Genomic DNA, 18,379 nt, shown 5'->3' on the forward strand with positions numbered 1-18,379 from the left:
ATGCTTCTTAATGCTCAAGGGCTAGGACACATACTTTAAGCAGCTGCAGTCACAACCATCTGAAGCACCAACAGGAATTACACTAGCACTATGCTAGGTGCTGAATTGCTAAACCATGCATGTCCTTTTTAATATACAACAAAAGGGTGGATGGGAAGGCCCAACAACAATTCCCTCATGGACCACTTTTTTTTCATTATGGGCTGTGTTTTTGGGGGGCATTGGTGTCAGGCTTTTTGCATAGGCAAACATTTTATTGGTTACTAACTGAAGTACTCAGCATTGCTCAGGTTTAAATCTTTAAGTTAAGTTTAGTTATGTGATGTCGTCCAAATCCATCCAGTGGAAGCCCAGAAGAGGCTCCTTGGGTCAAAGCTCTGCCCGGCATACTCCACCGTGAGGTCTGACCGGGACCCCAACCACTCCATTAGGCATCCCAGACCAATTGCCATCCATCTGTGAAGTTTTCATCCAAATCCATCCAATTGAAGGCCCAGAACAGGCTCTCGGGTCAAAGTTGTGCTCAGTATACACCAACAGGAGGTCTGACCAGGACCTCAACCCCCTAGTATGTCTTTTGGAATCCAATTATACCACTCTGTGCAGTTTTTGTCCAAATCCATCCAGTGGAAGGCTCAGCACAGGCTACCAGGGTCCGAACAGTCTCCCTGGGTCAAAAGTTCTGCCAAGCACACTTTGCTGTGAAACACTTCCTTAGACATCCTAGACCAATTGCCACCCCTCTATGACGTTTTCATCCAAATCCATCCAGTGGAAGGCCCATAAAAGGCTCCCCGGGTCAGAGTTCTGCCCAGCTTCCCTGGGTCAAAGTTTTGCCCAGCATATACCAATGGGAGGCCCAACAGGGACCTTAACCCCCTAGTATGTATTCTGGGATCCAGTGTTACCACTCTGTGAAGTTTTCATCCAAATCCATCTAGTGGAAGGCTCAGAACAGGCTCCCAGGGTCCGAACAGGCTCCCTGGGTCAAAAGTTCTGCCTGGCGCACTCCGTCATGAGATTCGACTAGGACCCCTAACAGACCATTCAGCATCCCAGACCAATAGCCACCTGTGAAGATTTCATCCAAATCTATCCAGTGGAAGGCCTCAGTACAGGCTCCCTGGGTCAAAATTGCCCAGCATCTCCAGGTCAAAATTCTGCCCAGCGTGCACCATAGGGAGGTCTGACTGGGACCTAAGCCCCCTAATATGTCTTCTGGGATCCAATGTTACAACTCTGTGAAGTTTTCATCCAAATCCATCCACTGCAAGGCTCAGAACAGGCTCTCCGGGTCAAAGTTCTACTCAGCGTTCACCAACGGGAGCTCTGACCAGGACCCTAACCCCCCTAAAACCTGGCCAGGATCCAACTGGACCACATTACATTGGTTTCATCTTAATCGGTGCAGTGATGTGCAAATGTATAAGCGGACCGCCAAACAAACAACCAAATGACTTTTATATATAAGATTATTATTATTGTTATTATTATTATTATTATTATTATTATTATTATCCTCTAATTATATAAAGCACTAACATATTAAGTATTTCTGTACATGGAGAGAACCATAATACAAATAAATAAAATGAAATATATAAATATAAAAATGGCTCTGTCCAAATGTATTTTCAATTTAAGAGATTTGGAGAAGAACTGATCAATAAAATAGTAGAAGAACAATTGTAGTTTGTGGCAGATAAAGTCTGTGTGGAAACTGTAAGGAAGTGGGAGGTGGAGACATGAAAGATAAATCAGTGTTTATAGAAATGTCAAAACACTCAGGTGTTGGCTGTCCTTCACCATTTATCTCATCGGTCCTGATTCTGGAAAGGCTTTCAGTCTTGTGTATGCTCGCTGTTGGATACAGAGGGGCTGATTGTTAATGTTCACTTTACGACTAAAAAGTTGCATGGTGCGTGTGCACAAAGTTGTGGGAATGATTCAGCCACCTTGACTCTGAAATGTATTGGGCATTCCTTTGGCAGTGACTAGGAGGAGGCAAAACAGATGTACAAAGATATTCCATCTGATGGGTGTGGGAGGTCTTGGGCATGTGGCAGGAGTTGTTGCAGACTCAGATGCTTAATTGCATACCTGACACTGTGATTTGTGTAGCTGTCACTGTCATAGGTGTAGCTGTCACTCATTGCTGTCACTGTCATCAGCGTAGCTGTCGCTGTCACAGTCATAAAAAAACACGTCACTGTCATCGGTGTAGCTGTCACTGTCATCGGTGTAGCTGTCGCTATCACTGTCATAAAAAAAACACCTGTCACTGTCATTGGTGTAGCTGTCACTGTCACTGTCATAAAAAAAACACCTGTCACTGTCATCGGCGTAGCTGTCACTGTCATCGGCGTAGCTGTCACTGTCGCTGTCATCAGAGTAGCTGCGCAGGGGTCCTGTGCTGCTGTCTGTCAAGGAGCGCTGCTGCCCCGAAAAAAATGTTTTTTTACAGGGGTGATTCACTCCATAAAAATAATGGAGAACAAAAAATTGGAAGATAAAAATAAAATAGGGAAAGATCAAGAACCACTTCGTCCTAGTGCTGAAGCTGCTGCCACTAGTCATGACATAGACAATGAAATGCCATCAACGTCGTCTACCAAGGCCGATGCCCAATGTCATAGTAGACGGCATGTAAAATCCAAAAAGCCAAAGTTCAGTAAAATTACCTTAAAAAATTAATTTAAGTCGTCTGAGGAGAAACGTAAACTTGCCAATATGCCATTTACGACAAGGAATGGCTAAGGTCTTTCCCTATGTTCATTTTTAGTGGTTCACAACTTCACATGACGATGGAATCCCTCCTCCTCCTGCTAGAAAAATGAAACTAGTTAAACTGGGAAGAGGTGGCTCCTTCCACCATTTGCATGCCCTCTGCAAGTGCTGGAAGGAGCACCCACAGTCCACTTGCTGATATTCAAATTGAAGATGTCACTGTTGAAGTACAACAGGATGAGGATATTGGTGTAGCTGGCGCTGAGGAGGAAGTTGACGAAGAGGATTCTGATGGTGAGGTGGTTTGTTTAAATCAGGAACCAGGGGAGACAGTTGTTGTCTGTGGGGCATCCAAGCCCACCTAGGGCTTGTGGTCAGCAGAGGTTTGGAGCAGGCACTAAGGCACGGGGCATCTGCTGCGTCTGGGGTAGATGCTACTGCTGCTGTGCAGCATCCACTGTTTGCGGTTGCTAGGCCCAATCGAAGCTGTCAGCTGAGCTCCAATCAGGTCTAGCAGCAGCAAACAGTGAGTGGGCAGGCAGCGACGGAACAGCCAGCAGGAAATTGTGGGGGCGGGGCACCTGGATGTGGGACTCTGCTAGTGGTTAGGCAGCTGTCATCAGAGCTCTAAGTTCCAAGCAACAGTGGGCAGGTCCAGGGAGGCTGGAGCAGAATAGCAGACTCTGCACAGTGGGGGCAGTGGGCACTAGGCAGCAATACAAGTGGCCGCTGGTCTTTGGAGGAGGGCTGCTGCACATGCCCAGCTGCAGCAGATCCTCCTCCCACCTTTGCAGAGTCCAGCAGGCTGAGCCCCTCACTGCCCACCTGCTTTCATTTCACATGCCAATCTGACCACCAGCTTTTCCCTCATATACCCATATTTTGCACACTAGATTTTCCCTCACATGCCACTCTGCCCACCTGCTTTCATTTCACATGCCTCCTTGCCCATCAACTTTTCCCTCACATGCATTCCTATCCACCAGCTTTCTTCCTCACATGTCCTTTTTCTGACTACATTTTTCCTCATGTCACCTGTCTACCAACTCTTCCTCCATGCCCATCTTCCCACACATATTACTCTATACACAAAATTTTCCCACACATGCCACTCTACCAACTATTTGTCTCTCACATGCCAACTCTACCCACCAACTTGTCCCTCAAATGCATTCCTGCTCATCAACTTGTCCCTGTCTACCACATTTCTCAAATGACCCATGCATACCAGTTCCTTGCCTTATTGTCCACCATTGTTACACAGAAGCTGCCAGGGCTTCCCCTGCTGCTTTGTCATAAATGTATCTGTCTGCAGCTGCATCCTTCAACAATCATTGCAAGTACTGCCCCTGTTGGTGGGCAGGGGCATGATTTTTTTGTTGAGGATAGGGAGGGAGGATGAAGGGAGAGGAGGCACTTGATGATAGCACCCAGGAACTGGCACTCTGCAGCATTGCACTCAGATGAGTCATTAGTGCAATTTAGCTACAGGTGCAGGGGGCAGGACTCTGGATTATACATGTATCTGATTGGGTGTGGGTTGAGGCTGGCAGGAGCAGGATACAGCAGAGCATGGATTCCAGACAGTCAAGCCTAGATCTCCAGGGTGGGTTTGATAGCCGACTCCCAGAGCCCAGTGATAATTTCTTTAAAAAATTCCCGAAGACAGCAGTTGGAACCGTGCTCCACCTCTCCCCCTGCTAATCCATCACTGGTGTTCCTTATTGCACTCGGACTTTTCACCCAACCTTTAAACCTACTACATTCTCTGAAAAACAAGTTTCTTTATTAGAGCTGATAAAACATAACAACTGTCCTAATCTCCACTCCCTCTTCTTGTTTTAACTGTTTAGTTTCCTTTAAGATTGTGCACTTTCTTGTGAACTGGGCTCGTATAACCCTTTTCTTGTCTTCATTTTTTTTCTCTACCTAAATATTTTTTTAAAAAAATGCATGTTTATTTTTTCACACAATCTGTTGTTTTTACTTTTCTACTACACCCTATTTTCACTACTGAAATAGTGTTGTTGCATTAAAAGGAAGATTGATAGGTAATATTACTGAATATAAGCTCATATTGTGCACAAAAGTACCCCAGTTTACTGCGTACGGAATCACAGTAGTATGCTGAGACACGAAACCAAACAAGCCACAACATGCCTGTGCTTTTGCCTTTACTACCCATAACCACCCATAAATGGTCCCTGAATGTCAATCATTTTGCAAATAAAATCCTCACTGCAAACAGCAGCGATAAGGTATTTTGGTGCATGTGCAGGGCGACTGTGGTGCATGCACAATCAACTGATAATCGATCAACTGCAAAAATATCAGCATTGTGTCCACATCTGAATTAGGCCCAATGTGCATGTACTGTATGTATTATGGCATTTGTGTTCTGTGCTAGAGCCTGATTGAGATGTGGACACAATGCCAATATTTACACAGATTGAGCCATTGTATGCCATGCACATGCATGTAAGCCACACTGTGCAGCTATTGAATTACGCTCAGAGAAAATTCACTTGCAAAGTGAGTCACAGGTAGTCAATGTTTAGGGGAGGTAACCGGTGGTTAGAAAAACACATAAGTGTTGGACCATTTAAACACTGTTTTCTGGGTATCCTTAAATTAGCCAATGTATTTTTTATGCAACAGGGGAGCCCTCTGTGTGTCTAGAGACCATCTATGTCTGTGACTGCCTAGACTTACTCAGAAGTTTTACCAACAGATTGGCACCAGTAGGCTTCATTACTGAAGCCCGTAATACAGAGAGTAGCCTGCTCTGAAAGAGCTGGCATTGTGTGTTAGATACTGCTGCTAATGGCAATACACCCACCCAGTGGGCTGTCACCATAGCATAATCTAGTTTGGCCAGTACCGCTTGTCCACATATCTTTAGTTAAGTGGATCGTCTATACAATGGCATTTTCTTGGCAAAGAATACAGTAACTTATTTAATGTCCCTGACAGGAGAGAAATTGCTGTTCCTATAAAATAGAATTGAGATAGAATTTGGTAGCGTGGTCACATGACCTCAACTAATCAACTAAAACCAGATGCATTGATGGTGGATATTGAATGCAGGTCTATTGCTAACATAGTCATCATGGCTTCAGTGATCCGCTGTGCAACAGAATGGCAGCTGTCATACTTGGTTCCTCTTGCAAATGATTGTTTCACAGTCATTTGTTATTCAAAACTACTGTACTAGTCTTCTTGATATCCTTCTGTGATAAAGAATCACCCCCAACAGCAGCAGTCCTTGCATGCAAGGATTCTTCTTGGGAAACCTGGATGCAGGACTACCTCTGATTGCTAATGAGGAGGTTGATTATGAAGGTGTTGACAGTGGAGATTGCATGTGCTGGTATTTTTCCATGTTTTTTGTATCTGATGCTGGACTGCTTGTTTATAAATATGATTTTCTAGATTTTGATAAACAAATTGAATGAACTTGCTGCAAATGATGTAGGATAGTAGAGGTTCTACCAATGATACAGATGTCTTGTCAAATGTTGTCAGGATTTGGACAAAAATATTTCCACACATAAGAGGTGTTTTTTTTGTTATTTTGCTCAGCCATGACAATACATTTCTTATCACTGGCATGAAGTACTGTCAGTGGTGGCTGATTTACTTTGACACAAACAACATCATCCTTCTGAATTTTACCAACTTGTTCCTACCCAAACACATTCATCATCATCCTCCTCATTCCCCTCATCCTGTTGCACTTCCAAAGTAGTATCCTTAATTTCTATGTCTAAACCATCATCATCATTACTTTTACTACTACTCATCCTCTTATTTGCAGAGGGTTCAGAAATGGTGGAAGGAACCTTCCCTAGGAATACAGTGTCACAATTAGAAATGTAGACTAACACATACAAATCGTGGACACAACTTACAACTCTCTCTAATGATGATTAGTATAATAGTATTGCAGCACAACTATCTACAGCCCACATTCTATCCATGGACTATCCTATGTGAAATGGCATCTGATTGGGAGGGAGGAACTGTTATCTACAATCCACAACACTCTAGATCCGACAATTCCATGAAAATTATGTTTTGCCTCATTTTGAGAACCAAACTTAGGACTTTTTTCTACTTAGAAACCCAAAGTTCAGGTGTTTTCAAATTTCATAGAATCCAAACTGCTTATCTCTAATCATTACATATCAATCATTATAATTAACCCCCTTATAATCTTAACTTCCTCATCAACCTTTTCATCATTAAATATCATTAACCACCCTAAGTCTTATCCAAAGGAACCATTATTTCTAATTGCCTTCAGTTAATTAATCCCTTTATAATTAACTAACCAATCATACCTAAGTACTTCAATCCGAACATTAACGTTATAATATTTATTCCTCTTTTCACCACACTCACCTGCTGTCCATTTGCTTGTCAGGATGTTCATAGATTAGCAATGAGTCCCACCTTGGAGTGTGAATGGGAGGAGCATCCAGAGATGATGCATGGGTTAGGCTAAAGCACAGCCATTTTATTCCTTCTTTGTAAATAAAGCAATACTTTATTCAGGTGCTACAGTTCATGTGGCTTACAGAAATGCCTGGTACTGTCAGGATCTGCAGTTAAGCAGATCACATTGGTTGCAGTTTCCAGCCTTAGGCACTGCATTAATTACTGCCTGTCTGTGTGCAGAGTCAGGTGCATGCTAATTGATTCTCCTGTTTGTGCACAGCCCAGCTGCACACTAGTCTATTGTTAAGGGAGACTTGCTCTGGTTGGGCCCTGTTTCTATTAAATTCTAGCCAGCCCTTCACTCCATGCCAGTGATAGAGTTTCTCATGCTTCCAGTTATTCAAGTCTCCTGTCTGTCAGTCAAGTTCCAGAGTCCTGTCTGATGAGTTATTTCCCTGATGTTTGTTTCATCCAGGCGGCATGGTCCGCATACCATCTGCCGCTGTGTGTGTCATCTCAGCGGTGCAGAGTGCACTCCATCCAGGATGCAGGTCAGCTTCAGGTGGCTTGTGTGAACCCAGCAACACTGGTCGCATCCCTGCATCCCAAGTGCGCAATCCAGCGCACCGTCGCCAGTGTCATCCCATGGGCACTGATTGTATCTCAGCGTCCAAATGTGCAATCCAGTGCACCGTCACCAGTTTCATCCCGGTGGCACTGGTCACATCTCAGCGTCCCAAGTGCGCAATCCAGCACATCATCGCCAGTGTCATCCCTGTGGCACTGGTTGCATCCCAGCGTCCCAAGTGCACAATCCAGTGCACCATTGCCAGTGTCATCCCGGCGGCACTGGTCACATCTCAGCATCTCAAGTGTGCAATCCGGCGCATCACCAATAGTGTCAACCCGGCGACATTGGTAACAACTTCCTGCCGTGTTCACATTACATCAAAGACTTATCAGCCCCCAAAGGCTGCATCCCAACCTTGGCCCTCAGGCTACAACTAGCCAAGACAGACCAGCCCTCAAGACTGCATCCACAGGCGACATTGGTAACAACTTCCTGCCTTGTTCACATTACATCAAAGACTTATCAGCCCAAAAGCTGCATCTCAACCTTAGCCCTCAAGCTACAACTAGCCAAGAAAGACCAGCCCTCAAGGCTGCATCCACAGCCAAAAGGATGAATCTCTCCCTTGGCCACAGGCCACAACTAGCACAGACTAATCAGCCCTCAAGGCTGCCTCAACAGCCCTGAGGCTGCATTACATCCTTAACCCTTGGCCAGGACTAGTCACTTCATTCCAGCCCTCAAGGCTGGCACCAGACTTTAACCTTCCGGTCCCACTTTTAACCATTAACACTGCAGCAATGAAAGACCACTCAAAGGGGTACCCCCACCAACTTCCTACTCAAATCTCTGCTCTACAATATCTTAGTCGATTCCACCTTGGAATCATAACAGGTACCTGCCCAGGACAATGAATAAGAGAACAGTCCCCCCCCACCCCTGTCCAGCCAGCCCATAGTTGTGGTAAAGAAAATATAAAACCTGAGCCCTCCCTTCCACTCCTTAATAAAGGACCCCATACATATGTGATGGATTAGGGCAATTCCTCATTTTGCAGATAACTGGGACAAAAATCGGCAATGTATGGGGTACACCATTCGCCGATTCTGACCAAAAAGTGATTGGAACTGGTCATTTAGATTGTCCTATTGGATTGGGGAAACTTTAAATCAGTGAAAAAAAACACAGAATCTGTGAATCGTTTGTTTGTGATTGCTAATGTATGGGCCCGTTAACTGTATAAAAAAAAAAAAAGTCCAAATGTAGTGAGTTACAAGTGCAAGTATGCACTTGCGCCAATGCTCTTATTGGCTTTGTATTTCTCCAACTGCCAGCATGCCAGTGCTTTAGGGCACTTGTAGTGCCACAATAGATAACACTATATTTAGTCGTTTTTACCCTGCTATCCAATGGCCAGGCTATCAGCATTGGGCAGGTACTCTTTAAGGGCAGTAACCCTATAATTTTCCTGCCAACCCCTTTAGAGGACCAGGTTTTTCTTATAAAGGACTAGGCAAGATGCTTAGTAGATTATGTAGTTAGGGAGTGTAAATATAAATGAAGGCTCAATTTTTTTTACCTTATTTAAGTTTAATGGCACAAGTGACCATGGCCAAGTAGCACCTGCCCATCTGGTCAGCCAGACACAACACACGTTACCAGGCTCTCTAGATAGACAAAATTTGTCCTAAATCATATGCAATCTGTCCTAAACAGCAATACTGTTTATATTGTAGGTATGCCAGTCCTGCGGGTAACTGCGTTCAACTTTTTGTACATTTTGCCCTACTGTAGATCTCTTGCATCGTCATAATATTTTTCCAAGACACCTTCAGACCCTGTCATCTTGGGGCAGCCCCCAGCCTCTCCCGGAACACTGGATGACGCGAACGTGTGCACATCATCCATCACCACTGCTCGGTGGCACCAAAATAGCAGAGCAGCTCAGCTATTTTGGTGTCGCTCCCACGGATAGAGTCACATGGTGCTGCCTGCACCCACCTAGTGACATCACTGCAAACAACTACTGGAATTCATCTGTGACTTTAATTAAGGAACTGCTAATCAGAATAATGTACTCTCTTTTTATGTATGTTGTAATATACTTCCTTTCAAGTAGTATATAAATAAATTAGTTATGTATTAACATTGCTTAATTTACGGTAATAGCCACCAATAATTTTGTTGTACTGTATGTGAAATATGTGAAATACAGAAACATACAACACTGTACATGTACTTTATAGCTGAACAAAGCAATATTGCTGCCACAAGACTTGGGTAGCAGCTGTTCTTTTATAGCATATTTAATTCTATGAAAAACACAATGCACAGTCTTATTCGTCTCTCAGTCCTGGGGCTGGGTACATTGGTATGAAAGTATGATTTTAAAATATTAATCACACAGACCTTTTTATAAATGCTAAGGGGCATTTCAATAGCACAAATGTCTTGGATTCTAATGAAAGGTGTGTTCTTTTCAAAATAACACTATGTGGCATTTTAGTAGCAAGCATTTTACAGATGCTGATATGAAGCACTAAGTTACATTATATCCTTTTGTTTTAATTTCAGCTATCCACTTCACTCTTCTTCATTTTCTTTTTCAAGTTTGAACTACGATGCATTTTAAAACAGAAAAATTCATGTAAGAAATATCCTCAGGTACTCTTCATAACTTTTATGCAAGCTACTGACAATGAGCAGTGAGTTGTGGCAAGTGCTGCAATAGCAGTTTCTGGGATTGAAAGGAGAAAAAACTGTTTTTCTCTTTAACAAGCAATTACTCATAGTGAGAAAACAATGATTATATTCATTATTTTAAAAGGGCCCAGTAAAACATTGCTACTGCTTTTTTTGTGGAAACGGGAGGGGGGTGTAGGGGTTGTAATCAGCCTTTGAACTGAAATCTTCTTGTTCCCTTTTCCATGTTTTTTGAAAAACGATTCCTGCAAAAGGGGCCCCAGCGCAGGAGGAGACAGAATGGATAGATCTCAGTTGGGTTACACAGGTGGGAAGGGTATGGGACTGAGGGACTGATTCAGGTCAGTTCACTAGGATGCGTTCGCACGCAGCCATCAGCAGCCAAAGTATGCAAATCCTGCGATTGCTAGCAAGACATTAGCATGCCCACTATGTCTTGCCGTGCGATCGTGGTATGTATTTAGACCCTGGGGGATGGGGGGGGGGGGGGCGGGGAGGGGAGAGATAGCCTCTGGATTTCTGCTACTTCTTGCCTTACTGAATCCTGTCCTTGAACTCCTGGATTTTCTGCCTGAACTATCTGGTAAACCTGCTAAGCACTATTCACAATATACAGTTTCTGCATTGTCAAGTAATCCTGCTCAGTATTGTTATAGCATCTAGTTCCTGTCCTTGGACTCCAGGATTATCTGCATTGAATGTGCTATCTGGTAAACCTGTCCATTCCTGTACTACCGTGTCTATGCATTCTTTGACTTTTTCATTATTGAAAGTGCGATCTGTTTGTTTATTCCTGGACTATTTGCAGTCTTGGTTTACTGATCTATTGTTATTTAGCTTGCTGCATTTCTGCAAGTCTGTTCCTAATGCTATTTCATCCATACACCTGAGTATAGTATGCTGTTGGAATATACAATTGTAGTAATTAGCAAGCAATTCTCCTGGTAATTGTCGGTTGCATCACCTAAGTATAATCATAACAGATTGGAGTAAAGAGAGTGTCTAGATAGGACAATAAGGTTGTGTCAAGAAAGTCAATGTTGCACTTGGGAACAGTGACCTTGAACGAAGAGGGTGGGGGGAGGGAAGGTGTTAACCGGAGAGAGGGAAGCAGAAATTTGCTATGTCCAACATGACACAGCCATGGGAGATGACAATGGTGCGAACACTGGAACAGGGGCTGGGAGGAGGTCCATAGGAGTTTAGATGACGGAGCTTCCAGGGGGTTGTCAAGTGGGACGTTAAAGTAACCTATTATCAGGGAATATCAAGGGAGAGAAAGTGGGGCAACCAGCAAATTATTTAGGGGTGGGGCATGGGGAAAGTATATTACTACTATACAAAGAGGAATTAGATGGAGAAAACAGAGTGGAGAAGAAAAGAGAGGGCTCAGGGGGTATGACACCGAAGGTGCTGGCAGGAGAGAGAATAACTCCCACACCACAGCATTGCTGGTCACCAGGTTGAAGGATATAGGAGGGTGAGAGATTTATTTTCTGATACATTTTGTTTATTGCCAGACTAGCTCTAAGGGTGTTGTTCAGGGCTGACATTGTTCTGTTTTCATGGGTCTACCATGTTGCCATTGCATTATGTTAAACTATATGGTTTCATACTGCTGAGCCTATTGGTTTGTTTTGCGGGAAACAAATAATTGAAATACATTTTTTAAGTGAATTCCCCAGCTGATATTCTGCCTTCTACAATAAAGACCCTCAGATTGTTACCTTCTGCTGATTAGCATATCACAACTAAGAAAAAACAAGAGCACAGCCTAATTCAGGGGTAAACATCTCATATTTGTAATTCGAGGACTCTTTGAGACGCTTATTGTTGCTGAAGAGTCAATGTGATTTTCGACCAACAAGGGAGCTAAAACTCTTAAGTGGCTTCTATGAGAGATTACAAAGCTGATTCTTTATTAACCATTTATTACTATAAAAACTGCTAAATGTCATCTAACCTTTCACCTTCAGAATAAACTAATTGATATCCTCTAATTGTATCCTGAGGTGGTCAAATTACATACCAATAATGGACAAAAAAGACATATGGTGGGAATACACTATACCAGTGATTCTCAAACTCGGTCCTCAGGACCCCACAAAGTTCACATTTTCCAGATCACCTAGCAGGTGCACAGGTGTATTCATTACTTACTGACATATTTTAAAAGATCCACAGTTGGAGCTAATTATTTCACTTGTGATTCTGTGAGTAGACCTGGAAAACATGTACTGTCTGGGGTCCCGAGGACGGAGTTTGAGAACCTGTGCACTATACAACTATTGCCCCAATAATTGTACTGTGTGTGCGGCCGCCCGATGCTAAAATATTGATCGGTCAGGCATGCCAGATCATCCAGTGACAAATTACCTTTCAAAAGGGGTAAAACTGTTTTTTGTTTCATACCCTCCAATATCCCTTTTTCACTGCCATAATAAATCGGGTTATTGTCGGGTCAAACGGGTAGTGGCTCAGTGGAAAAGGGTCTAAAAAAAAATAACCTGGGTCCAGTAACTCAGGAATCAGGTCAAACCCAAGTAACAGTCTGGTGTAAACGACATGACCCAGGTCACGATGACCCAAGCCATGCCTTGAGCCAGCGGATTGGCTAGTTTCAGTAGCACTTGGAGATTATTTAATCTCCAAGTGACCACAGTAATTCCGGAAACCCTGAGTCCAGTGTCAATGGCTGGACCCGGGAATAACCCAGGTCTAGCTGCCAGTGTAATGGAGGTAAAACCTGGCTCCAACCCGTGCTCAGTCCATGGTCAGTGGCCCGGGTTGAAGCCGGGTTTATGGTGGAAAAGGGTACAATAGATCTTTACATGGTATGTTTGTAGCCCTGTTTGTTTATTTTGAATATTATCTCAAGCATAACCTTTTTTCTAAAAGTCTAAGAATTCAATTTGTTTCCTAAAATGATATTGAGTGCAGTTTCTTTTTATATAGTAACTGTCCAAAAGTAATTCCTTGATTCCATTTGTATAATGTTTGCTGTAAGCAGCTAAATAATTATGTGAATCAATGAACTTCCTATAGGTTTTTATACATGTTTTAGACTTTTTTTATATGTTTCTAGATCTAAAAAATTAACTATCTTTACTGTAATTAAAATTGAAACAAATATTAATATCGTTGTCATTTTTTTTTGAATAACAGTTTTTAATTTGTTAATAGCAGCAACAAAAGACATCTAAATTATACAATAAATTTGCATAGGTCGTACAATACCCATATATTGATAGAACAAGCATAAAAAAGACATTAAAAAACATTAGTAATTCCCACAATGTTAGAACCATTTAAAAATGGGAAAATATTTCAAGGCAAGAAATTACTTTCCATCTGAGACAAACCTTGTCAACAAAAGACCTGAGCAAAGTTAAACCAAAAGTTTGCATACTACAGTACTCTTGTCCACCTCCCCCCCACCCTTCGGTCTATGGTGCAACAACAAATATCATACTAAATTCCTAAGTAAGTACCATGTCGTAGTTTTGAATAATCTGAAGATCTGGCTTTGGGTGTCAGAGTCAAGCAAAGCAATATAAATTGCCCATTTCCTGTGGAATCGAACTGCACCTCTTTCAATGTCCGGCAACGAACCTCTCCTGTCTAGATATAGTAATTGTTATAGGGTAGCGTGCGGCAATCCAATGCCTCAAAATAATTTTCTTTGCTACTGTGACTGTCACTGTCAAAAAAGGGATAACTTCACTCCCTCTGCCCTGGAGATTCAAGTTAATAAAGTTGGCACTCAACATCGCCAAGGGGTCCATAGTTAGATGTAACATACAGACTTCATTAATAAAACACATGACCTTCCCCCAGAACTTTCTTATCTTTCCACACTCCCACATGTTATGAAAGAAAGTTGAGTAAGAATGTCTACATTTTAAACATGCCCCTGATTCCCCAGGAAGCATATGACGCCTCTGTGCTTGTGCTTTATAAGTTCGGTGAACTGTTTTCAAATGAACCTCTTGTAGCAAAGCTGAGTGTAGAATTCTAACAGTTTTTTTACATGTGTGTCAACAGAACAGAAGGAGATGTGATCTGTGGGATGTCTTTCCTAAAAATCTCTATAGTAGAAGGCCAACCTTTTCTAAAGTAGCTGGTAGCAGATAAAGAGAAAGCTATCTATTTTTATAAGCTAAAGTAGTGCTTCTTGTAATTAATGACTGTAGACAATCTACAATATCAACAGAAATCATTGCAGGCGGTAGAGACTGCGCATAGTGCCTGACTTGTAAAAACGTAAAGAAAATTGATTGCTAAGCATCTGAAAGGTAAGAATTGTGCCTCCTGCGTCGTAAATATCTTTGATTGCCGCTATTCCCTTCTCTCGACACCAGGAAAAACTCACATTGTCTAACCCTGACTGAAAGGCCGGGTTGCCCCAAAATGTGATATATTTAGAGACTTTATATCTACGACGGAATTTCAAGTTGATAGCCTTCCACATAACATAAGTATCAATAAACAATATATTGGACTCTGCACATTTTGGTAATTCCTTTCAAGGAACGTATAGCAATGCAACAGAGTAGGGAAACAAGATTCCCTCTTCCAGTTTTCTACATCTGTACCATTCTGTTCCTGTGCACCAATCCAACACATATCTAAAAAGACCGATTGTTCAAAAGTTAATAAATTTGGAATTCCCAAACCCCCATCTTTTTGTATTCAAAAATATTTTGTTTCTTGCAATACATGGTGTTTGGCCCTTCCAAAGAAAGGCTAAAACTTCCTTATTCAGCCTACAAAGATTGATCTGAGCAATTTTAATGGGAATCATCTGGATTAGATATGACAGTCTGAGAAAGATAATAGATTTAAGAACAGATGCTCTGCCAAGTAAGGATAGAGGCAGCGATCCCCATGTATCAAGCATCTTAAATATAGAACTAAAAACAAATAATTGACACAGTATATAAGGATATGCGGGCAGGAACAGATACACCCAAATACTTGATATGTTTCGAAATCTTAGAAGCCTGTAGCAGATGGGTGTTTAACAGAGTGGCCCGAGGACCTGAAACCTGTAACACCTTTGACTTTTGGAAATTAATCCTATACCCTGCAAAAGTGCCAATATTGGTGAGTGTGTCCATAATGGTGGGAATTGAAGTTGGAAGGTCTGAAATAAATAACAGCATGTCATCTGCAAAGAGACATATCTTTAAAACCATTAGAGATGACCCTAAACAAGGAATTAATTCTAAGGGAAATCGCAAGAGGCTCAAGGGCTAGGGCAAATATGAGGGGAGACAGTAGGCAACCTTGTCTCATGCCTTTCTGGACCTGGAAAGGGACAGACACAAAACCATTACTAGAGATTTGTGTGGATGGATTTTTATATAAGATTTGTACAACTGAAATAAACTCTATAGGGAACCCAAAATGAGCCAAAGATTCATATAGGTGATCCCAGGTGACCAGGTCAAAAGCTCTTTCAGCACCCATAGAAATCACGACCTGATCACCTGAGCCCCCCACACCCTCCAAATGCTGTACTACTGCCAAGACTTTCCTAACATTACCTGCGGAATGTCTTCCGTGGATGAATCCTGTTTGATCTGAAGAGACAACTGAAGGCAAATTAAATTTCAGTCTATTGGCTAGTATCTTTGTAAAAATGTTATAATCCACGTTGAGGAGTGAAATCGGGTGATAGGAACCTGGGTCTTCGGGTCTCTGCCCAGCTTCGGCAAAACTTTAACAACAACTGAGTTAAAATAAAGAGGGAGTTGATGGTCCTTCAAAATCTCATTAAATACACACTTTAGAGTATCCCCTAAAGATTTATCCAATATCTTACAGAATTCCCCTGACATCTGGGCCATGAGCTTTTAGGGTTTAAAATGTTTTATAACTGCTAATACTGTACCTCCTCAGTAGTAATTGGAGCTAGAAGAGCCTCTATATGGGAACTCAACACAGTGGGAACAGATACATTTTCCCAAAAGGTCTCCTTTTTTACCGTGTCTACAAGATCCTGAGTATATAAGTCAGAATAAAATTTATGAAAGATGTCTAATATGGCAGGACCTTTATTTGTCCTGTTTCCTGCAGCATCTTTAAGAAATGCCACCCTAGAGATAATAAGCGACCGGTTTTATTGCCATAATGATAGAATTGGAAAACTGAGTTTTCCATGTATTTCACTGACTGCTGGTCTAAGATAACATCATAATGGGTTTTTGCTTGGATATATGCTGTTTTATTTATGGAGTATGGTGAAGATTTGAATCGAGCATAACAAGACGTAAGCTCAGATTGTGCTTTCAGAAACAACTCAGAGCGGTCTTTTTTAAATTTATGCACAAATGAAATAATTTGCTCCCTCATCACCGCTTTAGCAGATTGCCAAAACAGAAAAGTATTAGAAATGTGGTCCTGATTGTTCATATTATACTCAGCCCATTTGGCTTCAAGCATGTTCCTAAACTTTAAAGATGAAGCCAAGTATGAGGGAATACGCCTCTGTCTACTATCTCCCACTTCCACCGAAATTGCCAGGGTACACCAAATCATAGCATGATCTGATAAAACTATTGGAGCCATTTCTGCATCTAGAACCTTAGAAAATAAGTCAGAAGAGGGGAGTCTATGTGAGATACAGTGCCATGAGCAGATGAGATAAATGAAATCTCTATCAACTGGATATAGTGCTCTCCAACAATCTATAAGTTTCAGTTGATCGCATATAAACTGAATTCCCATCTAAGGTCTAGGGGCTGGACGTTTTGGAGAAGAGGACCTGCCCATAGAGGGGAGCACAACCATATTTAGGTCACCACCCACAAACAATTTTGAATCAGCATATGGGTATAATTTAGCAGCCTCTTTAGAAATACCTTAGAGTAAGTAACTGGCATGTAAACATTACAAAAAGTATATTTTTCCCCATGTATCGTTATCTCCACTATAATAAATCGACCATCAGGGTCTGAATAGATGGGTGATATCAGAGATTGGAGAGACCTTTTAACTAATATCGCTACTCCTCTAGCTTTGGAGGAAAAAGAAGCAGATGCAGCCACTACATATCCCAGGAGGCCCAACTTAAGATGCTCAACGTCAGTGAGATGTCTCCTGCAATAAAGCAATATCAACCTGCGATTTCTATAAATATATGATAATTTTTTACGCTTAATGGGGGAATTGATCCCCCCTACATTAAAAGAGGATACCTTCAGACTAGACATTTGAACAAGAATCTATTAGACATCATTTGAAAGTTGCAACAAGACCAAGAACCCCCTCTCCCACCCCATCCCAACAAAAGACGCATCCCTTAAGAAAAGAATGCATGTAACCCAAAATTAAAGAAAGCAAAAAAAAAGAATATTAGAAGGATAGAACCCTTCACAGCCTCTAACCAGAAACATAATTAACTTCCGTTTATAAACTACAAGAAAAAAAATTAAAATTCTAATAACGTATGAGGTGCCCAAGGGGGGGAACCCCACCAACAGGGCAAACAACCCTAAAATCATAATATGGAAATTTCCCATTACAGGAATTTAAGATAATAATATCACATATAAAAAAACCACATTATTTGTCAATAAAATGTCATGAAGACAATGGGCCTTAAAAAAAGGATGATACTGTTAAGCTATCAAGCAAGCTGTAAAAAATCAAGTATCAATTTATCTACTCTGATCAAGCAATAAACTGCACATAGAGCCCATATTATATTCAACAAATAAGTTAAATGTCTAAAGTAGGGACACATAAAAATAGGAATTAGAGAACAGGATCAGAGAATACTCCTTATAAACCATAAAAATAGAATATGAAACATCTTAATAATTTCTGAAGAAACAGCCTATTCTATGTGGCTGAGAAACGCATCAAGCACACCCCTTCTTTTTTTCACAAGCACCAGTGTCGGAGTGTTGGGATTCCCTGCTTACGTTACAC

Source organism: Taudactylus pleione, unplaced genomic scaffold (assembly GCF_031769625.1).
Source record: "Taudactylus pleione unplaced genomic scaffold, aTauple2 ptg000041l, whole genome shotgun sequence".
NCBI lineage: Eukaryota > Metazoa > Chordata > Amphibia > Anura > Myobatrachidae > Taudactylus > Taudactylus pleione.